The sequence below is a fragment of the Cupressus sempervirens genome, chromosome 10 (assembly GCF_028749045.1).
Source record: "Cupressus sempervirens isolate cs-2001-9-10 chromosome 10, ASM2874904v1, whole genome shotgun sequence".
NCBI lineage: Eukaryota > Viridiplantae > Streptophyta > Pinopsida > Cupressales > Cupressaceae > Cupressus > Cupressus sempervirens.
In genome coordinates, this window is record NC_143127.1 from 912,745,370 (window position 1) to 912,754,447 (window position 9,078).

Here is a 9,078-nt window from a genome sequence, read left to right on the forward strand (position 1 = left end):
CCTAGCCAAGGCTACTTGAGATAAAGCAAGACTGCCTTGCATCAAATGAGTTGATTTTTGGCACATTAAAAATTAATGTAGAGGATGTTTACTTTAGGATCATGCCTAAAGTAATAAAAATGTTGAATTTCCAAATTAGTCACAAGAAAGGTGATAGAGGGAGAAATTGGAGTACCTATAAATGCTACACTTGCATGTTAAGATGCTGAAATATTATATTTTTGGCATTGTTTTCAAAGAGGGAGAATGAATAGAAATTGATCAACAACATTAAATTGGATATAGGGAGAAGTAGCTGAAGTAGCTAATACTAGAACATGATCAATGCATACAAAGGGAGAAATAATGTAAGAACGAGTCAGGAGTAGTAAGAGATCAAAGTGAATAGTGAAGTAAGCCATAGAAAAGAGGGAGAAAAAGGATGATTAGGAATATATAGCAGAAGAAAAGAAATTAGGATAAAAAATTAGAGAGCGAATTGTGAAACCTAGTGATAATACAATTTTCTTTTTGGCATTTGATTTAATATTTGAACCTAGTTAGAATTTTTTTAACTTGGTTGATTAGTTTGGTTTGCTATCAATGCCAAAGAGGGAGACTATTGGAAATGTGATTGAAAAGATCATTGTAAGAAGAATATTGATTGCAAAGAGGGAGATTGTTGATAAAGAATGTTTTCAATCATTATTTTTTCATTGATGTGAAACTTGCTATTTTTTGGAATGAAAATTGCTTATAAGATCCAAGTACTATCACTTAGTTGATTGATGAAGAGGATTTAATTAATAGGATGTAACAAGAGTACCTAAAGGAAAGGTTGAGTTATGGTTTCGTAATAAAGTGCAAGGATTAGTTAAGACAATGGTAAAATGATGTATTGATAACATACTTGAGGATACAAAGGTTGGTCACACTTAGAAACATTGGAGGAATAAGTTGCAACAAAGTTGTATACAAAGCTTAACTAAGTTCATTAGTGAGTGTCAAGCAAGCTAGTTTAAGCTGAGAAAATTTTTAGTTAGTGCCAAGAAAATGGAAAATCTAGTGTGTGCCGAGTGATACATAAGGAGTTCAGTGTGTTCAAGTGCCAAGAAAAGTAATAGGTGCTAAGCATCAAAAAAACTTAATGGATGCCAAGTGAATCCATAGTAGGTGCTAAGCATTTGTAAGACATATTTGATGCTGAGTAAACGTAGTATGTGCCAAGCACCAAAATTTCAATAGTGTCAAGCTGCTACATTATTGGAAAAGTCAAAGATTTGCCAGATCTGAGTCGACAAGTTTATTACCTTGAATTTTGTGAACCAATTGGAGGATAAGGATGATGAGTTGTAAGCAAAAAATTCTATGTAAACTATTTTTGAGTGAATTCAAGAGGATTCTTCATGATGTTTCTAGAAGGAACAAGATACAGGTAGGATTCAATGAATCCTACCTAATCCATTCAAACTAGAATTATAGGAGGGAAGAATCGAGTGGGAATAGCAATTTTGGAATTATATTTAAGGAGTCATAGGCCAAGAAGTAAGAGCTATTGGTGTGCCAAAATTGTGAAGTGGTTGAAAGGTGTCAAGGAGAAGACATCAAGAGGAGAAGGAAGAATCAAGCACAAAGACTCTACTTCAATAAGAGGTTGTATAGGAGATTGCACTGGTACATCAAGCATGAAGGCTCAAGGAGACAAAGCTTGAAAGAAGGACAAGCTATTAGAGTTGTAGAGACTGAAAGCTAGGAAAATTGAAAAGAGATGAATAGAGATCTAAAATCTACAAGATAAGTTGTGAACTATAATTAGGTCAAAACCCCTTGTTGTTACTCTCTAAAAATTGTATCAGTTAGGGTAAAATCCTATGGAATTAGGTTGGTCTAACAACCATTTATAAATCATTTAATAGGGTGGCATTCTAAATGAATGTTCTTAAGTCCTCTAACTAGGCCCACTTCTAACAAGGTGGTTAAATCCTTTAACCGAGTCACATTTAATAGTGTGTTGTAGCTTTTAACAAGGTAGACCTTTCACAAGGAATCATTTCAAACGAGTGAGAATTGAGTAGCATGTTACTGGTGGTTTTTCCCAAATTGGGTTTCTACATAAATCACTATGTTATGTGTTGATCTTTGATGAGTTATTTTTGCATGCTGATTTATAGTAACTTGCTAAGTAGGAATGATTAAGCTTGGATGAATGAACAATTTGATAGGCTCACTTTACTTGATGAAAATGTTTTAATTAGACATTTGAACCTTGAATAATTGATTCACCCCCCTTCTAAGTTATTCTAAGTCATTTCTAATAGGAGGATTAAAAGATCTGAAGGATATAAAGTGAAAATGTTATGGAGAGTTCTAATCTTATGATAAATGGTGATCAAGACATCATAAATATTTTCAAGGGGATGTTTGAATATATGAAAGGATGTGTTCATGAGATCACTTGAGTAGATTATGAGGTTTCTAAAGACATGATAAGGAAGTGATCATAATATTGCAAGGCAAAAATATGAAGTGATCCATTAATAAAAGCTAGGACTGAGCACATAAGCATAAAGATTTTTTGAGACATGTAGCAGTTCATATCATTATGAAGCTACAAAGTAGTGCTAGATCATTAGATCATAAACATAAAGGTTAAGGCTTTTGAGGCTATGATAAAGAAAGGATAAGTATTGGTGTGGTCATAATTCAATGGTAGTTGTTAAAGCTAACTTGAGAAGTCACAAAGTCATTTAATTGACTATGACCAAGAGATCATAAGGTCATAAAAGTTGAGACATGATGTTATGCTAAGTTGTGTTTGTGAGATCATAAAGGTTTGTGAAATGAATTTTGAAGTTATGATTAGCCATGATCATAAGATTGTAAAGAAAGTAAAGGTGAGGTAAGATGCTACAAAAAGGTTTATTAGTTGCTCAACATAAGTTCTTGACCCTTGAAAGTGATTATGTTTCTAGTGATCTAATCTTAAGATAAAATATGTCTCATTAGATCCTAAGAGACTTAGGGGTGAGCTTCAAAGACATAGTAAATAGTATATCATAAGATCATAAGGACTATTTTCTAGGCTTATGAGAATGTGATAAGCGTTGAATTCCAAGTGATCGTAAGATCATAGAGCCAAATTTCCCTGTCTAAGATGATATGAAGGGCTTTCATTTCAAATTTGATCGTAATATTGCAAATCGTAAGTAAGACATAAAATCACTTTTTTCTTTTCTTCTAACCTAGAAAATGATAGAAAGCCCCTAGCCAATGAAGTTTGAATAAAGTATAGGAAGTTCTGAGTTGGATAGTTAGTGGATGCTCCATTTGAGGTGACAAGGAATGCTAAATTTAAAGCTGGAGCATGTATGATATCAATTCAAATAGAAGGTTGATGAGGTATGTACACCATAGAAACATTCTCTAAGACAATAATAGGTTAATATTTGTAGAGAGAAGAGATTTCTAGAAATTGTAGAGTTTTCAATGCAAGCAACTTATAGTTTTCCACAATAGTTACAGAGTTGAAGTTGCATAATTCTTAGTTAGAATATCAGATAAAGATGTGGAAGAAATCCAAGCCTCAAACATGGAAGTTGTAGAGACTTCGACTTCCAAAGGAGAAAAAACTAGGCAGAAAAAGTTGAGTAGGTTTGTTGAAGAATGGATGAAGTTATTTTTAGAATTCTTGTCCATTTCTGCAAATGACAATGATTTCAGAGATCCCTATGCATCCTGCAAAGATGCTACATGCCCTAGTGTTAATGGTTATGAATTATTCAAATATTTCTATTGTAATTGAACATTAAAGATCATTATTTGTAATTCCTAGAAGAAGAATCTAGAAAAGCTTAACTTTCTAGAGGTATTCATAGATGTAGATTTGGTAAAGGCTCTAATTGAATCACGCCAAAAAATAATTCCATAAGAAAGACGAGACTATTTTCTTCACACTATATCATGCTTCATTCATTGAAACCTTTGGATTGGAGGGAGCAATGAGTGAGCTAGTGGACTTAGTTGACCTACAAGAAAAATTTGAAAGAAAAACCAATGCTTACATAGGAAAGTCTATGCTACAACACATTCCCATGGACCTCAAGCAAGTGGGTCACTAACTTAAGAAGGTGGAAAAGAAGATGCCCCTAGATAAATTCAAGAACTATTTTTTGAAAACATTATATGGTGTTCATAAGGTGATAGGAAAAGATCAAACTGATATGGTATATGGGGCAGAATTCATTATTCCTCGAGATGTTCTCCTACCATGGTGGAGAATATGACTATGTGGAGTATATTATAGAGAGGATGAAGGATAATATTTGACTACCATAGAGTGGAGAAATGGAAAACTTCAAGTTTAATCATTACTAACTACTGATGCATGTGATCTTTTACAAGAATGTGGGGTATTTTTTAGAGTGGGGTTTCGATTGCACCAAAAGATTGATCTATCAAAGCTTGATAAAACCACTCAACTTATAATACATAGGAGGTGGTTAAGCCTTTTTCATGAATCCTAAAGGGAGCACTAAAAATATTTCTAATATTCTCCCCCTCAGCATTACCTAAGGGTTTGAGGATTTGAACCTATGATGAAGCTTTGATACCACTTGTTAGAGTGGGGTTTCTATTGCACCAAAAGACCGATCTGTAAATGCCTGATACAACCAATAAACTTATAGTACATGGGAGGTGGTTAAACCCTTTCCACCAATTCTAAGGGAAGTGCTAAACAAGTTCTAACAATATTTTAGCCCAGATTTCATTGAACATACCTTTGATGTAAATGGTGAATTTCTAGTTCAACTATCAACACAGGTATGGGATAGTTCTTATCACTACTCTGACTCTATTTTTTTTTATCAACAATTATTCCTATTGTTATAATAAAAAATATAGACCTAGGTTACTTTAAGGCATCTAAAATTTTGAAGAGTCTTTTGAGACTAGCCCTTCTACCTAAAAATAAAAGTTTAGATCACAATTGGGGGGACATATTCTTATTCCCAACATTTTCCCTTATAAGAGTATATGGTTTCCCTCAACCACCTCATATATTGTCCAAATTCATTGATCCTAGACTTTCCATCACTGAATTCATGTGGTAGTTACTCATGGTGAATAGGGAATACTTAGGACCTAAGTTTCATAGAGGTACATTCTTATGTGGGTGCTTTAGGATTGAAGACTGCTCAATTGGAAAAGAATCCTTAGATCAGATACATTCTTTCCTCCACCATTTTAATTTATTAACTACTCCCTATAGAATGTATGACCTTGATAATTGAATGAGGAATACCCTCAAAGAAATTAGGAACTATGTGTTGCCAAACACCACAGAATTGCCTCATGAGGAGCTTATCCCAAACATTGTTACTAAGGGGGACACAATTGATAAACTACCAAATTTGATGGTGTTCTAAGGTTAGAGAGGGAATTGAAGAGAATATATCCTAACTTTAAAGGTTTTTACATGGATTTCGCTTACTCAGAGAGGATAAGGAAGATGGTTGTTAACCATGTTGGGATTATGGCACAAATGCCAGAAGAGCCCATTAGAGATGAAGAAAGGGTAAACCTTGACAACCTAGAGCTTTATGTAACCCTAGAAATTAAAGAATATGAGCTTGCTGAGGCATCATGGGTCACAAAGTGAAATAAGAGATAGAAAGTTGCCCATATAACAAAAAAAGTAAAGTAGAACACACTTTAACTCCTGCCTGATAAGAATCAATATTTTGCTGATCTAAGGAAAAATTACATAGAAGATAGAATAAATGCCATAAATAATACTTTGACTAACCTGGAGATAGTAGTAGAAAGTTTGGATGAAATGATCATCCAAGCCCAACAATTCATTAAAGATGATGAATTCATCAAATCTACTAAGTTTAAGAGTTCCCTTTACAAGATAAGACAAAGTGGACTAGTATTGAAGATGAAACTATGGGAGTCATATGAAGAGAAGGAGGAATTGATTGATAAAATACATGCCTATAATCAAGAGATTTAAGTGATGAATCTTGAGGAGGCAAGATATTTAGTGTAGAGGAGTAAAATGCCATTGGTGCCAGGATGGGATTTCGATAAAGGATACATGTTTGACCAAATTAGGAGACAAGAAAATACCATATCATACGAGGCATATGGTGCTAGTGGGATAAAAAGGGGATAAATTTTCAACATAGAAATGAAAGCTTTGATAGTATAGAGAATGGATCCTATTGGGACTCAAAATTGAAGCCCTGATTTTGAGTATCATTGAAAAAAATCAAGCCCTATAAGCGCTTTTTAATGCATGTGTACTTGACTATCCATTTGAGGCCTATGAGGTGTTTAATATTTTTAACACCTTGCATTTAGTATTTCCACTCATCTCATGAAGATAAATTTCCATTTCAAGCCATTTTGTGAACTCCCATTTTAGACAATGTCCAAATCTGCATTTTTGCCTGTGTTAAACAATGACAGGAAGCCGTGTTTGCAATTGAATATATTGCACCTAGTAATGTTTCATGACTCATAACTTTGGGAGTGTTTAGTATCCATATCAAAGAACCTATGTTTTAGATTTTGAGTTATTTTTAATCTATTTGGATAGGTTTTTAATCCCTCAAAGTTGGTCATTTATTGTTGTCATGCTAATGCAAATTATTTAGAATTCTCGGAAGCCCTATTTGACTTGTTATAACTTTAAACCAGCTGATCAAAATGAGAAAATTCTTTTTTCATTGTATTATAGTGGTAAGAGAATTTGTATGTTTCAATTTTTAGCTTATGAAAAATCCGTTGATCAATTTTCAAATGTAATTCCAAATGCAATTTGTGATGTTTTACTGGTGTCAGCACATGCAAATTTGTCAGTACCCCTATTTGTGAGGTCATAGCTCTAAATTTGTGATAGGTGAGATCAAAATTATTGTACCATTTTGTTCTACTCTAAAAATACTTTAATTGTGCTAATTTTTAAACCTTGATGAATATTTCTACACACTTTCCCAGGTCCATTCCATTTGAGAAAATCACTTTTTGTCATTGTTCCTAATTTTGCAATTTTGAGTAGCCCACTTTGACTTCTTGCCATTTGTGCCCAATTATTTGTTATGAGATTTAACTATAGATTAATATTTTACTCATGGTTGGGAACCAATGCTCCAATTTTGTGCACCCAAGTGTCAGTCTGCCTAGTTTTCAAGGCTAAATCTAAATATGTTTGGTGGTTTTCTAACATCTTTGCTTGTAGGTAGTTCTGAGAGGGAAAATTTGACAGTCAATATCTTTTGAATAAGAATTTTTCATGAGATAAAATTTGGTAGGGTGCAAGAATAATGAATAGAGAATTAAGATTTTTGATTGCAGAGCTTAGTTAGGTGGTTTTTGTCAGTTTTTAAAGCCAATCAAAGGACCCTATGACATGAAATTGGTAGTTGGTAAGAAAGAGGAAAAAAAACTTGTAAATAATAGTTCAATGATTGATTTTAATTTCAAATTAGTCTATATGTTCAATAGATTGATTTGACATATCAGGTCTTTGAATTCAATTTTCTTTTTAGCCAAAGCCACTTTGGGGCTCAACTGTTTCCATCAAGTTGATAAGTGATTGGGGATTTCAACCAAATTCCTTACCATGACATATCTATAGACATCAAATAATGAAAACTCCACTACTAGCAATAGTTGTGGTTGTAGTGATGATCTTCATTATAATATATACTCAAAAGATATGTAAGAGCACAAGTATTTTTCCAAATGTTCTTTATGCATAAAAAATATAGAAAGAATTTTGGAGGAATGATGAAGGCGAGTGAATCCAAATACCATTCTAGGTCTACAACAAATACAATCACAAATGAGATGTTCATGCATGTGTGAAGAGATGTTGATTTTAGCTAATGGTACCTAGCTTCAGCTCAATCTAGTTTCTTTTCTAGTTTACATGAGTTTTACAAAGTCTTGGATATAACTTGTGAATGGACTTGGGCCTTCTCGATTTGCAAAGATTATCTATATCATTGAACTCAATGATTTGATCATATTGATTTCTCAGACTCAGGGAGATGTGGAGTTTTATTTACTTTTTGGTGCGAACTAGTGTATTTTAAAATGAAGCTCTCATAGCTAAGGTGAGAAGACAATCAACAGGCAAGTCAAGGAGAAGCACATGGTATGGGCAGAGGAGGAACCAATCACATTCATTGCAGCACCATAGAAAGAAACATTTATGAATACAAACTATGTTTGAACCTACATAATAATGAAGGAAATTATTTGGCACATTCTCAAGGAAAGAGACATTAGACAAATTTAGCAAATTGTGCTACTTGTGAAGAAAAAGATGCTCCAACCCAACCACAAACAAACAGAAGGAAAGCTGCCTCAAAGAAATCAATTTAAATTGGTAGGGCTAGTTATAGGATTACTAAGAAATTTGACCTAGAAACAAAATAATGCTCACTTCTTTTCTAGATTGAATATCCAAAAATAGAGGAAAGCTCTAAACAAAGGCATTATTTTATGTCTTCATTTGAGTAGAGGATTCAATCATGGGATAAACAATACCAATATCTTATGTTTGGAGTAAATCCATATGAGATTATTTCATTCAAGGTTTTGAGTACAAAGATAGATAAGGAAACTTTTAAATTCTTTTCTCATTGGGATCCATACATAGAAATGATTATGTTACGACTATACTTCAAAGTTAAGATGTTGGAATCGTCAAGCTTACCTCATCAAAGTGGCCCTACTTACACTAAAAATAGGGGAGCTCTCTTACACACCTAAACTTCACTCTCCCTATATGAAATAGATGGCCATGTCGACATTAGAGGAGTTAAAATGCATGGATGGAAGAAGAAAAGAGTAGAGATATATTGCACAAGGACAGTTTGAGCATTCATTGAGAAAACAATGATAAACCATTTAACCCACATGCACTGGGTTTGGGGATATTTTAAGGTTTAAATACCAAATAACTCATAGTGTTAGTTGTCTTCAAGATGTGGACTTTTTGGAAGGAAAAAGCTTGCAAGGAGGGGCCCACCATGGATGGACAACTGGCTTAGAGACCAAGAAAATTTTGATTGAGAAAATGAA

General features: G+C 33.6%; 1 pseudogene; it reads left to right on the forward strand.

The window, feature by feature from the left end:
- Window positions 1–8,148: 8,148 nt before the first annotated feature.
- LOC149536960 (uncharacterized) lies at window positions 8,149–8,766 on the forward strand (annotated as a pseudogene).
- The last annotated feature ends 312 nt before the right edge of the window (window positions 8,767–9,078 follow it).